Below are 16255 nucleotides of genomic sequence, written 5' to 3'. Positions count from 1 at the left end.
ACTAATCTGTTGTTTGATAATACTTGCTTATATAGTAAAAAGAAAAACCCAAATTCAAGATTGTAATTACCTTGGGGGGAAGAGGCTGAAATCACATTGGGTAGAGGCCCACAGAAGACTTCAAAGATATTTGTAATGGAATTTGTATTTCTTACATTAAGGGCCAATATACAGATGTCAATTTTAATATTTTAAAATTCTTAATTTTTTATACACATGTAAACTATTCTTTTCTTGTTATTAAATATTTAATTTTTAAAAGTTAAAAACAAAGGAGCTGCCTTCTTGAGGTTCATTGCACCATTATAATTTCTACAGGTAATTATTTTATTGCTTGGAGGAATGAATATTCTAAGGCCAAATATATATGAATTTTTAGACATTCTTCTTCTTAACCTATTTTTCAGGTAGATAGTTTAACCCCTTCTGCAGGTGAAGAAACAGATTCACAATGTGTAAATTATGGCCCCAGGGTCTCCTGGATGAGTAGAGGTAAGGTGAGAATTTGAAACAAAGTCTTTCTAATTCTAGGGTCTGTGCTCTTTCTGCTCTATCAAATGCTACGAAAGGTTCCCACACAAATTATCTCATTTGGTCCTCTCAATAGTTTTCCAGGTGAGGCATTGATATGTTCATATGTAAAATGAGTAAACTCAGAAGGATTAAATGGCTTTCCCATAGTATTGGAATACAAGAATTTAAGTCCAAGTCTTTTGACTCCTCAATTCAGTGATTTACTGACCAAGAAGACTGTCATCTTCCCAATGATAATTCTAGAATAATTGAGGGAGGGGGAGGATTTAAATTAACTTGCAATACCATAATCGAACCTCCAGAGTTATCTAATTAAAATCTTCTGCATCATTTTAGTTTTCTTCTCTCTAATATAAGTAACCTCAGTAACATTTACCAAGAACTATTTTATATTCCAATAGCCTCATAAGTACTGACTAATTTTCTTAGTTCCCAGGTGCCTAGCTCGCATGTCCTGTTTTCTAGAATGGGAAGCCCAGTCAGATAGGTTAAATGATTTGCTCAAGATCACAGAGAGTTCTCATCAGTCATACCTTCTAACTGCCAGGTCATGCCCTCATAATTTAAATTGACTTTGCTTAGCAGTGAAAGAAACTTCCTACTTATTTCTTTATGTCCACCTCAACCTCTAGCTTATTTATTTCACCCCATGTGGCTTCCAGTACCTGTTCTGTCAGCCTTAAGAAACTCTTAATCTCTGATAGCCAGACAGTCAAGAGTACAGAGGGCACATTCTACCTCAGAGTGCTATTTTGGTTCAACTTGAACAGTGAGATCTTGCAAAGGTTGTCATTGTTATGACTCTTACTTTTTGATAATTTACTTTTAATGCAAAATAATTCATGTAAAAAATAAATAAAACAAACCCCACCCTGGTATTGAGGTATAGCAATGGGAATTATATTTTCTTTTCTCTGAAACACTGGTCACTTAAAATCAGTAAATAATAAGAAAGTGACACTGGTGACGTCAAGTGATAAACTTTATAGGACATTTCAAATGGTGGTTCTCTTTTAATTTTACTTGATTTGTATAAATTTTATTAATTTGTATAAATGTAGAGGAATTAAATGTTGCCATAGCTCAAGGAAGCAAGTAGGGCATTTTGTGGGGTCCAAGGTGTGGAGATGTATGAGATGGGAGATGCAGAAAGCTGATGATAATTTTTTTTACTTGATTGGGGGAATCAGGATATACACATCTGTTGGTTGATCAATCAATCAACTGCTCAGTTCATTGATGTACACGCTGATATACAAACGTGCAAATATTCACATACAAAGAGTAGCTACAGACATGTACTGACATACAACAGTTGGAAAATGCAAAACAAATCTCTCATTTTTAACACTGCAATTTAAATCTAAGTGAAGATGCTGTTTAAGTTGGTCTGGAATCTAGTATTTACATTATGCTTTACTCAAGTGTCTAATGTTAAGAAGTCTGAGGTGTTATTCTAATGTTAATGACAGGAAAACTTCTGAGTGAGACTAGGTACCAAGTGCTAAGTGCATTTTACATATGTTCTCTTTTTTAATCCTCAAAACTTTCATAGGAGATAAGTACTGCTATTATCCTTGGCATTTATTCAGCAGAGGAAGCGTCAAGAGTTTAAATGCCCAAGGTCATAGAGCCAGCAAGTGTGGAACTTAGATTCAAACACATGTCCTCTGGCCTCTCAGTTGATTGCTCTCTGCTGTGCCATGCTGCCCCAGCAGCACCGACCTTCTTCTTTAACACAGAACACTCTGATTCTATTCTGGTCAGCCAAATGCTTTCCTGTTTCCTGTTTCTAACTTGTGTTCTGTATTTTCTAGAGAAGGAATGGTGATGTTGTGGAAAAGAGGGGACTCTGCCTTCTGAGAAACTGCTTAGCAATTTTCCAGACCATGTCATGGGAATAGCTTAACCTCAGACCCAAGACACTTAGGTGAGTCAGGATGGATGTTTTCGAAGAGGAAAGGGTCAGAGAAATATTTCATACGTCATTGTCCTTTACGGATCCTCTGGCCTCAGAGAGCGCAGAACAATAAGGTCAGCCAAACAGATATGAGGGCAAAGCTCACCATGTGCTAGCTTTCTCCAGACACTAAAATGAACATCAAAGACAGCTTTGAAGTTCAAAAGAAGAAGTCATAAAGACAACCTGAGGGTCTGTGAACCTGTGAAGGGCATTGTTTCCTTGGCAGTACTGCTAGGCTTTGAAAGGAGAGAATAAAGGGAGAGGTTATTGAGAAAACGGAGTACCTAGGCTTCACTTGATCATCCCATAAAATGGCAAATTTCATGAAGATACACAGGATCTAGAACTTTTGGTTCTTTTACTATCTGCCTAAAGCCTAGTTCAGAGCAGGTACTAAATAAATAATAAATCATCCATATACTCAATTATATTTATTAATATTGATCCATTGAATGATTGATGGAGCACCTACTATGTGCTTCTATTCTAAGGGCTAGAGATACAGAAGTGAATGAACCAAAGACCCTGCTCTAATGAAATAAACAAATCAATATAAATATGTGTTAAGTGGTGTAAGTGCTAATAAGAAAAATAAAACAGAGTAAGGAGAAAGGGAATGAAGAATAACAGAGTAAGGTACTAGATACAGATAGAGTGTGATCAAGAAAGACCTCTTGGGACTTCCCTTGGTGGCACAGTGGTTAAGACTCGCGCTCCCAATGCAGGGGGCCCGGGTTCAATCCCTGGTCAGGGAACTAGATCCCACATGCAAGCCGCAAGTAAGAGTTCGCATGCCACAACAAAAGTTTCCAATGAAAATTTAGTGTCCATATTGAGATATACTGTGTCAAATATACACTAGGTTTCAAAGCTTCAGTACAAAAGAGTAAAGTGTCTCATTAAAATTTTTTATATTGATTACATGTTTAAATGATACTATTTTGGCTATATTGGGTTAATAAAATGTTATTAAAATTAAAAAAAAAAGAAAGACCTCTCTACTTAGGGGCATTTAAACAGAGAGATTTCAAGGAATTGAAGGAGTCAAAGTACAGATATGGAATAACAATCTAACATAATCAATTAATAATTTTAATTTCCTAATCCCAATGCCTCCAATTCCCATTTGCTTGAGTGCAGAAAGTGCAGTCTCCCTCCCAGGAATATCTAGGAATCACAAGGTGCATTGCCATGTGTTCTTGAATTAGACTTGGTAATTGGCTTAATAGCCTGCTACATACATATAACCACATTTTATCATTTTTGGTATCAACTAGTGAGTACATTTCCTTTTCTGCCTGTTGGTCATTTTCCTAAAAGGTAAATGGAAGAGACTATTTCCAGTTTCCTACATCGAAGGGAGCTTCTATACTATTACATATAATTGAAATGAAATTTGAAGTTTCTACTACAACCAGAACTGTTTCAAGCTGTCCTAATGAGGTACTGGAGAAGCTGTAAGTCACATATTTAATCATATGGATAATTCAAGTATGGACCACCATCATTGGCTGCCACTGACCAGGCTGACTAACATGAGGATTTTGCCACAACTTCAGTCTAAGGGTCAGAAGTACAGTGCCCTAGGGCATGAGAGTAAGAGTTGTTCAGTGGGGCCATCATGGGAGTGGGTGACCTGGAGAATCAGTAGACAAGCAGTCAAGTTCTCCATAACATTTTCAGTATTCATGGGTATGATCAATCCTTATTTGATTCAAATCTAGCAAACATTTATTTAGCACTTTCTCTGTGCAAGACACCTATGCTAGGTGTATAAGGGGTTTGTAATTTTAAAGAATGAAACTTTTTATCTCATTGTACCTCTAGCTGCAGCTACTGTCCTTTCACAGAGCTTACTCATGTCATGGATTTTACAGTACAAATGTAATGCACATGTGTTGTTTGAATTATGTAAAAAGTTGTGTTTATAAATGTGGAATGTTGTTGAGAGACAGTTGGCCCTTAACAGACTCACTCCCAATTCTCTTCTTTAATGTTCAACATTTCCACATTATACTTGATCTATATGACATTCTATGTTTAACAGCTTTTCCCCCAAGTGGCTTGTTTTTAAGCACCAGATGTAGATGCATTCAGCTATAAGAGAATGTATAAAAGTCAGTGTAGAAACTGGCACCCAGATAGCTTTGTTCGTTTATTTAAATGTTCAAGAAGGACTTCGTTCATCTAGGAAGAATTTACTAGAACTTATTTGATAGGCGCATATTATCAACAACTCATGTCAATGTTTCTCGTCTTCACATGATGAGCAGATGAGGACAATGTCTAAATTGAAAAACTCCCTCATTCCAGTAGTAAGAGGACCGGGTTCCCAGGCTCTGCCTCATTGTGGGAAGGTGTTTGGGAGGACAAAGGGGACATAGATAATATCTCACAGCATGATGATAGAGAAGAACTGGTTTCTAGTGAGGAAAAATGCCACAAGGAAGGCTAAGGGGAAGCAGAGCCAACACTGATATTCTATGGCTACTCAGTGGCTCAGCCTCACTCATGGTTCATTCCAGGGGATCAAAACCCTGCATCTGCCCTGTGACAATACAGGGTTACTGTGATAAGAAAAATTCGTTTAAAAATTACCTTCTTAGGTGATCATAAATCCAGAACTATTGAATCCAGAAATTATTTTGCGATAGTCATAATTCTAATTGTAGCTAAAGCCTTTATCACGCCACTTTTTGAATTCTAACAAAAAATGTGCACGTTGGCTACGGAGTAAAAATTCTCTAGCATACTAACGTGTGAGGGTCTCAGCTTCAAGCAGTACACAAAAATGATGCATCAAGCCTTTGAATATATAGATGATGCTAGTAAACCACCATCAGTGGGAAATAGGTTTTGACTTACTTTTATGTGGTCACATTGAGATGCATTATGGTATCTTGCTCATCCTTTCTGTGGGACCAACGTGACATATTGGGCTTAATTAGGAAAAGCATATATTATACATTCTTCTATGAGCCAAGCCTCAACACATAGGCTCCAATAGAACACTGTTTTTTGGTAGGTTGTTAAAATTCACTTTTAAGGAGGAAAATTTATTAGCAGAGGTCTATACGGAGTGTCGTATAAAAAGAAAACAAATTGGGCTTTCCCAACAGATTGAGATTTAAACCTCAGCTCTGCTATTTACTAGCTATATGATTTTGTATGAACTATTCCAGGCTCTGTTTTACCTACAGTTTTAGTTCTTGGTATTTATCTCTCATTGTGGTTGAGATAATGTGAACTGAATATAGTGCTCCAAACAGGAAGGCCTCAGTAAATGTTAGTTTCCTCTTCCATTGAAGATCTAATTGTCATAATATTTCTAAAAATAGTTAACTCAGACTTCCATGTCCAGCCAAGATGGAGTAAAAGGACATGGATTTACCCTCTTACTTAAAACAACTTTGAAGATGGGCAAAATATATGAAACAACAGGACATCAGGCAACAAAAAACAATGACCTTATGAGAAAGGAAACAAGCAAAGTGAGGCAGTATAATTGCTGCAGCCTACTGCTTGGAGAACATTTTCTGGCCACAGCACAGAAAAGGGGAACCCAGGCAAAGTCTGGCAGTCTCCCTGAGATAAGGAGACAGAGCCAGGAATCTGGGGAAGTCAAGGTGGCTACAGTCCTCAGGGCATAGTACAGAAGAGGAGAGAGCTGCATAAAGACAGAACTCTAAAGAACTGTAGATGGTCCCTCTCAAGTATTCAGCTGAGTACTGATTAGGCATGTGTCTGAGAAAGGTATCCACACTGGGTATTTCTATTTCCAGTAGAAATTATTAGAAGAACAATGTCTGAAGCTCACAAAGGGGCAGGAACAGGGTCTAATTTCAATAGCCAAAATGGAAAACTTCATAATTCATGGGGTATAAATTAGAATATTAATAAGGATTTTGCCTCAACAGTGGGGGAAAATAATTAACTCTAGATTAAACATTTTCTTAACAAAATTTAAAGGAATGGTCCAAAAGGATCAACTGTTCCCGAGTAACTCAACCATGTCCCAGATCAGAGCTCAATAATAATTATAGGAATACAAATACAGCACTCAACAAGGCAAATTACAAAATATTTACCATCCAATCAAAAATTACAAAGCATGCAGGGAAGAAAAATAAAATGTATAATGAGAAAAAAATCAAACAATCAAAACTGACCCAGAAATGACACAGGTGATAGAACTGGTAGACAAAGGCATTAAATCAATAATTACAGTTATACCTCATATGTTCAAAAAGCTAGGAGAAAAACTGAACATATTAAATAAAGACATGGAAGATATAAAAATGACAAAAATTGAACTTTTAGAGATGAAACCTATAATGTTGAAATAAAAAAATACACTGGATGAGATTAAGAGCAGATTAGACTTTTCAGAAGAAAAGCTTAGTGACCTTGAAGCCCTAGCTATAAATACCACCCAAAATGAAACACAAATAGAAAAAGAAAACCATCAGTGAACTATGGGACTCTTTCAAGTAGCCAAATATATGTGTGATTAGAGTCCTCAAAGGAGTGGGGGGAAAATATTTGAAGAAATAATGGTCAAACTTTTTCCAAATTTGATAAAAATGATAAACATACAGATTTAAATGCTTCAAAAATCTCCTAGCATAATTAACAAGATTACCAAGGTACATCATAATAAAATTCCTTAAAGCCAAATTAAAGGGTAAATCTTAAAAGCCACAGGGGGGTGGGGGTGGGTGGGTGATATGTTACATACAGAGGAAAAATGATAAAAAGGACAACAGATTTCTCATTGAAACAATGCAAGCCAGAAGGTACAGAAGCAACATCTTTAAAGGACTAAAAAGAAAAAAAAAGTTGTCAACGTATAATTTTTCACCCAATGAAAATATCTTAACAAAGACAAAATGAACACTTTTTCATACAAATAAAAAGGAGAAGAAAATAACCAGACAACACAACTACAAAATATTTTAAAGGAAATCCTTCAAGCAGAATGAAATGATATCTGATAAAAACTTGGACCTGCAAAAAAGAATAAACACCAGAACTGGTAAGTAACTACCTTGGTAAATATTTTTTTAAAAATCTTATTATTTAAATCTCTGTAAAAGTTAATTAACAGATTGAATCAGAAATATTAATAATGCATTGTGGAGATTATAACAGATATAGAAGTAAAATGTATGACAACAACAGCACAAAGACTTGGAGGGGAGAAATGGAGGTATGTTTTGTAAGGATCTTATACTTGAAGTATACTAGTGCTTGAAGTTAAACTGTGATAAGTTAAAGATGTATGCTATAAATCCTAGAGCAACAAGTAAACTAATGCAAAAAGTTAGCCATAGCTAATATACTAACAAAGGAGATGGTATGGAATCATAAAAAAATACTCAATCCAAAACTATTGGGGAGAAAGAGAGAAAATGGCATCAAGAATATATGGGACAAATAGAAAATAAATAGGAAGATGATAGATTAAAATAATCACATTGAATGTAAAGGATCTGAACACATTAATTAAAAGCAGAGATTGTTATATTAGGTAAAATAGACCCAAGTATATTTCTGGTATGAAAGCTACGAATACGTTAAATGTAAAGGATACAAAATTATGTAGCCTGCTAATGTGAATCAGAACCCTGGCATAGTTACCTTGATACCAGAGCAGACAAGGTTACCATGGATAAAGAGAACCATTTCATAATGATAAAGGGGGTCAGTTCATCAAGAGGGCATAATAGTCCCAAACATTTAGACATCTAATAACAGACCTCCAAAATATGTGAAGCAAAATGGATAAAACTTCAAGGAGAAATGAACAAATCCACAATTACAGTCTGATATCATTTATTAGCTCTGATAGTTTTCTGTGCGTTACTTAGATGGGCAACTGATTTTTGACAAATGTGTAAAGGCAATCCAGTGGAGAAAGGGGAGCATCTTCAATGAATGATGCTGGAATAACTGAACACCCACATGTGAAAAAAAACCCAAAACAAATACTCCCATCCATTCCTCACACAACATATACAAAGCTAGAGGCACAATCCATAAAAGAAAAAAAGTTGATAGATGAGACTTCATCAAAATTAAGAACTTTCACTCTTTGAAAGACGCTGTTAAGAGAGAATGAAAAGATAAATCACAGACTGAGTGAAAATACCTTTACTTCATGTATTTGACAAAGAAATCATATCCCAAATATATAAGGAACTTTCTAATCTCTATAGCAAGAAAACAAACAACCCAATGTTTTTTAAAATGAGCAAAAGATTTCAACAGCCATTCATCAAAGAAGATCTACAAATGGCAAATAAGCACATGAAAAAATGTTCAGTGTCATTACCCATTAAGGAATGCAAATTAAAAAAACAACAAGATACTACTACACATCTATTAAAATGGCAAAAATTAACAAGCCATACAAAGTATTGACAAAGAACTTGTATACCTTGCTTATGGAACTGTAACATGGTTCAATGACTTTGAGAAACAGTTCAAGAGTTAAACATCCACCTACCATATAATTCAGCTTTTCCATTTCTACGTATTAAGGGAAAGGAAAGCATATTTCTGTACAAAGACTTGCACACAAACATGCATAGCAGCTTTATTGTAATAGCCAAACACTAGAAATAATCCAAATGTTCATCAACCGGTTAATGGATAAAAAAAAAAAATAGTGGTATAGCCATAAAATAAAATACATTCAGTAATGAAAAAGAATGAACTATACATGCAACAACATGGATGAATCTCAAAATATTTATGCTGGGTGAAAGAAGCCAGAAAAAAGAGAGTACATACTATGTGTTAGTCAGTTTGGGCTACATAACAAATTATCATAGACTGGGTAGCTTAAGCAGCAAACATTTCTCTTTTCCAGCCCTGGAAGCTGGGAAGTCCAATATCAAGTCACCAGGATGGTTGCATTCTGGTGAGGGCCCTCTTCCTGGTTCACAGACGATGCCTTCTCGCTTTGTCCTCACGTGGTAGAAGGGGTTAGGGATTTCCCTGGGGCCTCTTTTATAAGGCATTAATCTCATTCATGAGGGTTCCACCCTCATGTCTTAAGTACCTCCCAAAGGTCCCATCTCCCAATGCCATCATCTTTGGGGGTTAGGATTTCAAGGTGTGAATTTGGCATGGACGTGGGGTATATGAACATTCACACCATAACGTATATTTATTTTACTTCGGCACAGCTGTAAAAATTATTTAGGTCCAATTTATTTGAAATAAAGCATTTCAAAAGTGCATTACGCAGCACTTTTCTAAGTATGTTCCTCAGAACTAACATTCCATGGATTTTAATAGATTTTACTCAAAAACGGTATTCCGTGGTTTAATAATTGAAAAAGTCTGAACTAAATACAGTTAATTGATTTCTTTTGGGCAGGACTTCTGGGAGATTTTAATATGCAAATATGCATTGTGAATTTCCAATAGAGGACTATTATTCAGTATTTCCCTAATTAGTTTGACCATAGAAACTTTCTTCCAAGACCATTTTGTAGGATTAACATTCTTTAGGCTTTTAATTTGGAAAATGCTGGCATAAAGACAGTGTGATGATTTAACAGTAAATACGATTGCTGTAGTAAGAACTTTGAACTCTCTTGTCATGAACTGTTACAATTTATAATTAGACAGTATGACCTTCATCTAAATTCAAACAAGTGAGCAGATTTTAGAAAGACCCTTAAAAACATGTTTGCCAAATGAATAGCTAATTGCCCCTAATGAATGCTAAACATGAGATCCTTTTATTTCTTTTTTAATGAATAGACTTCATTTTCTTAGCAGTTTAAGGTTTTTAGAAAATCTGGGTGCAAAGTACAGAAAGTTCCCATATCCCCCCACCCTTTTCCAGATTTCCCCTATTATTTACATCTTGCATTAAGTGTGTTACATTTGTTTTAATTTGTGAGCTAATATTAATACATGACTATTAACTAAAGTACATATATTACATTAGAATTCACTCTTTGTGTTGTACATTCCATGGGTTTGGACAAATGTATAATGACATGTATCCCCATTTATAGTATCATACAGAAGAGCTTCACTGCCCTAAAAATTCCCTGCGCTCCACCTATCATCTCTCCCTTCCCCCACCCCTGCCAAGCATTAATTTTTTTCACAGTCTGTATAGTTTTGCCTTTCCCAGAATGTCATATAGTTGGAATCACACATTATGTAGGCTTTTTAGATTGACTTCTTTCACTTAGCAATATGCATTTAAGTTCCCTCCACGTCTTTTTATGACTTAACAGATCCTTTCTTTTTATTGTTAATGATATTCCATTGTATGGATGTACCACAGTTTGTTTATCTGTCCATCTATTGAAAGATATCTTGGTAACTTCCAAGTTTTAGCAATTATGAATAAAACTGCTATAAAACTGCTAGGTTTTTGTGTGGACATGTCTTCAGTTCATCTGGGTAAATACCAAGGAGTGTGATTGCTAGATCTTATGGTAAAAGTCCAGTTTTCTAAGAAACTGACATACTGTCTTCCAAAGTGTCTGTACCATTTTGTATTACCATCAGCAATGAATGAGAGTTCCTCTTGCTTCACATCTTAATCAGCATTTGGTATTGTCAGTGTTCTGGATTTTGGCCATTCTAATAGGTGCATAGTGGTATCTCATTGTTATTTCTTTTTTAAATATTTATTTATTTATTTATTTATTTGGCTGCATCATGTCTTTGTTGCTGCTCATGGGATATTCATTGCGGCATGTGGGATTTTTCACTGTGGCACTTGTTGCGGCATGTGGGCTTCTCTCTAATTGTGGAGTGCGGGTTTTCTCTTCTCTAGTTGTGACATGGGCTCCAGAGTGCATAGGCTCTGTAGTTTGTGGCACATGGGCTCTCTAGTTGAGCTCAGTAGTTGTGGCACGTGGACTTTGTTGCCCCGCGGCATGTGGGATCTTAGTTCCCTGACCAGGGATCAAACCCACGTCCCCTGCACTGGAAGGCAGATTCTTTACCACTGGACCACCAGGGAAGTCCCTCTCATTGTTATTTTAATTCGCATTTCCCTGATGACCTATGATGTGGAGAATCTTTTCATATTCTTTTTTGCCATCTGTATATTTTCTTTGGTGAGGTGTCTCTTCAGGTCTTTTGCCCATCTTTGAATTTGGTTGTTTTCTTATTTCTTATTATGAGTTTTAAGAGTTCTTTGCATATTTTGGATACCTGTCCTTTATTGGATATGTGGTTTGCAATTTATTTTTACCAGTCATGGCTTCTCTTTTCATTCTTTTAACAGTGTCTTTCACAGAATGGAAGTTTTTAATTTTAATGAAGTCCAACTTGTCAATTTTTTTTTCATGAATTGTGCTTTTTGTGTTGCATCTAAAAAGCCATTGCCAAATCCAAGGTCATGTAGATTTTTTCCATGTTATCTTCAAGGAGTTTTATAGTTTTGTGTTTTACATTTAGGTCTATGATCCATTTTGAGTTAATTTTTGTGAAAGGTGTAAGGTATGTTTTGAGATCCACTCTTTTGCACATAGATATTCAGTTATTCCAGTACCATTTATTGAGAAAACTACCTTTGTTTTAATGTATTGCCTTTGCTCCTTTGTCAAAGATCAGCTGGCTATATTTTTGTGGGTCTCTTTATAGGCCCTCTATTCTGTTCCATTGCTCTATTTGTCTATGCTTTCACCAATACCACATCATCCTGATTACTATAACTTTATAATAAATCTTGAAGTCAGATAGCAGCAGTCCTCTGACTTTGTTCCTCTCCTTCAATATTCGGGGTCTTTTGCCTATCATATTAAATTTAGAATAAGTTTGTCAGTATTCACAAAGTAACCTTCCAAGATTTTGAGTGAGATTGCATTGAATTTATAGATCAAGTTGGGAAGCACTGATATCTTGACCATATTGAGTCTTTATCCATAGGCTCCTTTAATAAATTAATAAAACTAAGAGCCAAAACTTCCTTCTTGTAGCTTTTATTATCTTAGGTTCTTTCTTTCTTTCTACTAAGAAATTTTTTTATGTCCTTTTTTCCCTTCATCTGCCTTTTTTGCACTATAAAACATGATTTCTGCCCAGAGGTTATAACCTAAACTAGAGAAATGAGAAACTCAGAAATAAGATGGAAAGGAATGTGGTCGAATGAAAAATATGCACTTCATCACCTATACAAAGCCTTAGCACCTTGCAGAATGCCTTGCCATGGCACTTAATCAATATTAGTTAAATATGACTTGCAAATATGGAATCTTAGACATTTATAAGTAGTAAAATCCATTATAACATTAATAGAACTTCTTTGAATTAGCCTTGTCTATAGGTGTGCTTAGATTTTTGACAATTCCTTGTATTTCTGTAAGTACAAAGCATGCTATTATATGTGCCATTAAAAAATACAAATATTCTTCCTAGAATACATCTATCCCTAAACATAGCAATCAACACCAAAAGTACATTTCACAAGGTACATTTCTCCATGTATTTCAATTCATGAAATTATTAGTTACAAAATGGATGATAGTTTGACAACACCATTACACTGTGATATCTGTAGGTGGATCTATGACTCAGAGATTGGATTTCTTCTCACCCAAGGAGTTTTTGATGAGATCTCTTAAACTGTGAAATAGAGAGGGCAGACAGAAGAAGCAAGAAGAAGTACAATCCTGCAGCCTGTGGAACAAAAACCACATTCACAGAAAGACAGACAAGATGGAAAGGCAGAGGGCTATGTACCAGATGAAGGAACAAGATAAAACCCCAGAAAAACAACTAAATGAAATGGAGATAAGCAATCTTCCAGAAAAAGAAATCAGAATAATGATAGTGAAGATGATCCAGGACCTCGGAAAAAGAATGGAGGCAAAGATCAAGAAGATGCAAGAAATGTTTAACAAAGATCTAGAAGATTTAAAGAACATACAAACAGAGATGAACAAAACAATAACTGAAATGAAAACTACACTAGAAGGAATCAGTAGCAGAATAACTGAGGCAGAAGAACGGGTAAGTGACCTGGAAGACAGAATGGTGGAATTCACTGCTGCGGAACAGAATAAAGAAAAAGGAATGAAAAGAAATGAAGACAGGCTAAGAGACCTCTGGGACAACATTAAACGCAACAACATTCGCATTATAGGGGTCCCAGAAGGAGAAGAGAGAGAGAAAGGACCAGAGAAAATAATTGAAGAGATTATAGTCGAAAACTTCTCTAACATGGGAAAGGAAATAGCCACCCAAGTCCAGGAAGCACAGAGAGTCCCATACAGGAAAAACCCAAGAAGAAACACACCGAGACACACAGTAATCAAATTGGCAAAAATTAAAGACAAAGAAAAATTATTGAAAGCAGCAAGGGAAAACCGACAAATAACATACAAGGGAACTCCCATAAGCGTAACAGCTGATTTCTCAGCAGAAACTCTACAAGCCAGAAGGGAGTGGCATGATATACTTAAAGTGATGAAAGGGAAGAACTTACAACCAAGATTACTCTACCCAGCAAGGATCTCATTCAGATTCAATGGAGAAATCAAAAGCTTTACAGACAAGCAAAAGCTAAGAGAATTCAGCACCACCAAACCAGCTCTACAAGAAATGCTAAAGGAACTTCTCTAAGTGGGAAACACAAGAGAAGAAAAGGACCTACAAAAACAAACCCCCCAAAACTGAGAAAATGTTAATAGGAACATACATATCAATAATTACCTTAAACGGGAATGGATTAAATGTGCCAACCAAAAGACACAGGGTTGCTGAATGGATACAAAAACAAGACTCAGATATATGCTGTCTACAAGAGACCCACTTCAGACCTAGGGACACATACAGACTTAAAGTGAGGGGACGGTAAAAGACATTCCATGCAAACAGAAATCAAAAGAAAGCTGGAGTAGCAATACTCATATCAGATAAAATAGACTTTAAAATAAAGAATGTTACAAGAGACAAGGAAGGACACTACGTAATGATCAAGGGATCAATCCAAGAAGAAGATAAAACAATTATAAATATATATGCAGCCAACATAGGAGCACCTCAATACATAAGGCAACTGCTAACAGCTATAGAAGAGGAAGTCGACAGTAACACAATAATAGTGGAGGACTTTAACATCTCACTTATACCAATGGACAGATCATCCAAACAGAAAATTAATAAGGAAACACAAGCTTTAAATGACACAATAGACCAGACAGATTTAATTGATATTTACAGGACATTCCATCCACAAACAGCAGATTACACTTTCTTCTCAAGTGCGCACGAAACATTCTCCAGGATAGATCACATCTTCGGTCACAAATCAAGCCTCAGTAAATTTAAGAAAATTGAAATCATATCAAGAATGTTTTCTGACCACAATGCTATGAGATTAGAAATCAATTACAGGGGAAAAACCGTAAAAAACACAAACACATGGAGGCTAAACAATACGTTACTAAATAACCAAGAGATCACTGAAGATCTCAAAGAGGAAATCAAAAAATACCTAGAGACAAATGACAATGAAAACACGACGATCCAAAACCTATGGGATGCAGCAAAAGCAGTTTTAAGGGGGAAGTTTATAGCTATACAAGCCTACCTCAAGAAACAAGAAAAATCTCAAATAAGCAATCTAACCTTACACCTAAAGGAACTAGAGAAAGAAGAACAAACAAAACCCAAAGTTAGCAGAAGGAAAGAAATCATAAAGATCAGAGCAGAAATAAATGAAATAGAAACAAAGAAAACAATAGCAAAGATCAATAAAACTAAAAGCTGGTTTTTGGAGAACATAAAAAAATTGATAAACCACTAGACAGAATCATCAAGAAAAAGAGGGAGAGGACTCAAATCAATAAAATTAGAAATGAAAAAGGAGAAGTTACAACAGACACAGCAGAAATACAAAGCATCCTAAGAGACTACTACAAGCAACTCTATGCCAATAAAATGGACAACCTGGAAGAAATGGACAAATTCTTAGAAAGGTATAACCTTCCAAGACTGAACCACAAAGAAATAGAAAATATGAACAGAGCAATCACAAGTAATGAAACTGAATCTGTGATAAAAAATATTCCAACAAACAAAAGTGCAGGACCAGATGGCTTCACAGGTGAATTCTATCAAACATTTAGAGAAGACCTAACACCCATCCTTCTCAAACTCTTCCAAAAAATTGCAGAGGAAGGAACACTCCCAAACTAATTTTATGAGGCCACCATCACCCTGATACCAAAACTAGACAAAGATACTACCAAAAAAAAAAAATTACAGACCAATATCACTGATGAATATAGATTCAAAAATCCTCAACAAAATACTAGCAAACAGAATCCAACAACACATTAAAAGAATCATACACCATGATCTAGTGGGATTTATCCCAGAGATGCAAGGATTCTTCAATATAAGCAAATCAATCAATGTGATACACCATATTAACAAACTGAAGAATAAAAACCATATGATCATCTCAATAGATGCAGAAAAAGCTTTTGACAAAATTCAACACCCATTTATGATAAAAACTCTCCAGGAAGTGGGCACAGAGGGAACCTACTTCAACATAATAAAGGCCATATACAACAAACCCACAGCAAACATCATTCTCAATGGTGAAAAACTGAAAGCATTTCCTCTAAGATCAGGAACAAGACAAGGATGTCCACTCTCACCACTACTATGCAACATAGTTTTGGAAGTCCTAGCCATGGCAATCAGAGAAGAAAAAGAAATAAAAGGAATGCAAATTGGAAAGGAAGAAGTAAAACTGTCACT

The 16255-nt window shown here is 35.7% G+C and overlaps 1 protein-coding gene across 9 annotated transcripts in view; it reads right to left on the bottom strand.

Moving 5' to 3' along the window:
• LMNTD1 (lamin tail domain containing 1) overlaps nt 1–16255 on the bottom strand; it is a 416942-nt gene that overhangs the window by 216848 nt on the left and 183839 nt on the right. Inside the window, exon 5 of one of the 9 annotated variants that reach the window (XR_009702526.1) lies at nt 8587–8601. The exons of the other annotated variants lie outside the window; for them this stretch is intronic. The gene's annotated coding sequence lies outside the window, so the exon portion shown is untranslated. Of the gene's footprint in view, nt 1–8586; nt 8602–16255 lie in introns of those variants that run through there. 9 annotated transcript variants of the gene reach the window in all.

Source organism: Eubalaena glacialis, chromosome 11 (genome assembly GCF_028564815.1).
Source record: "Eubalaena glacialis isolate mEubGla1 chromosome 11, mEubGla1.1.hap2.+ XY, whole genome shotgun sequence".
NCBI classification, from domain to species: domain Eukaryota; kingdom Metazoa; phylum Chordata; class Mammalia; order Artiodactyla; family Balaenidae; genus Eubalaena; species Eubalaena glacialis.
Note: the sequence above shows the minus strand (reverse complement) of the source record. Positions and strands in the feature narration are given on the sequence as shown.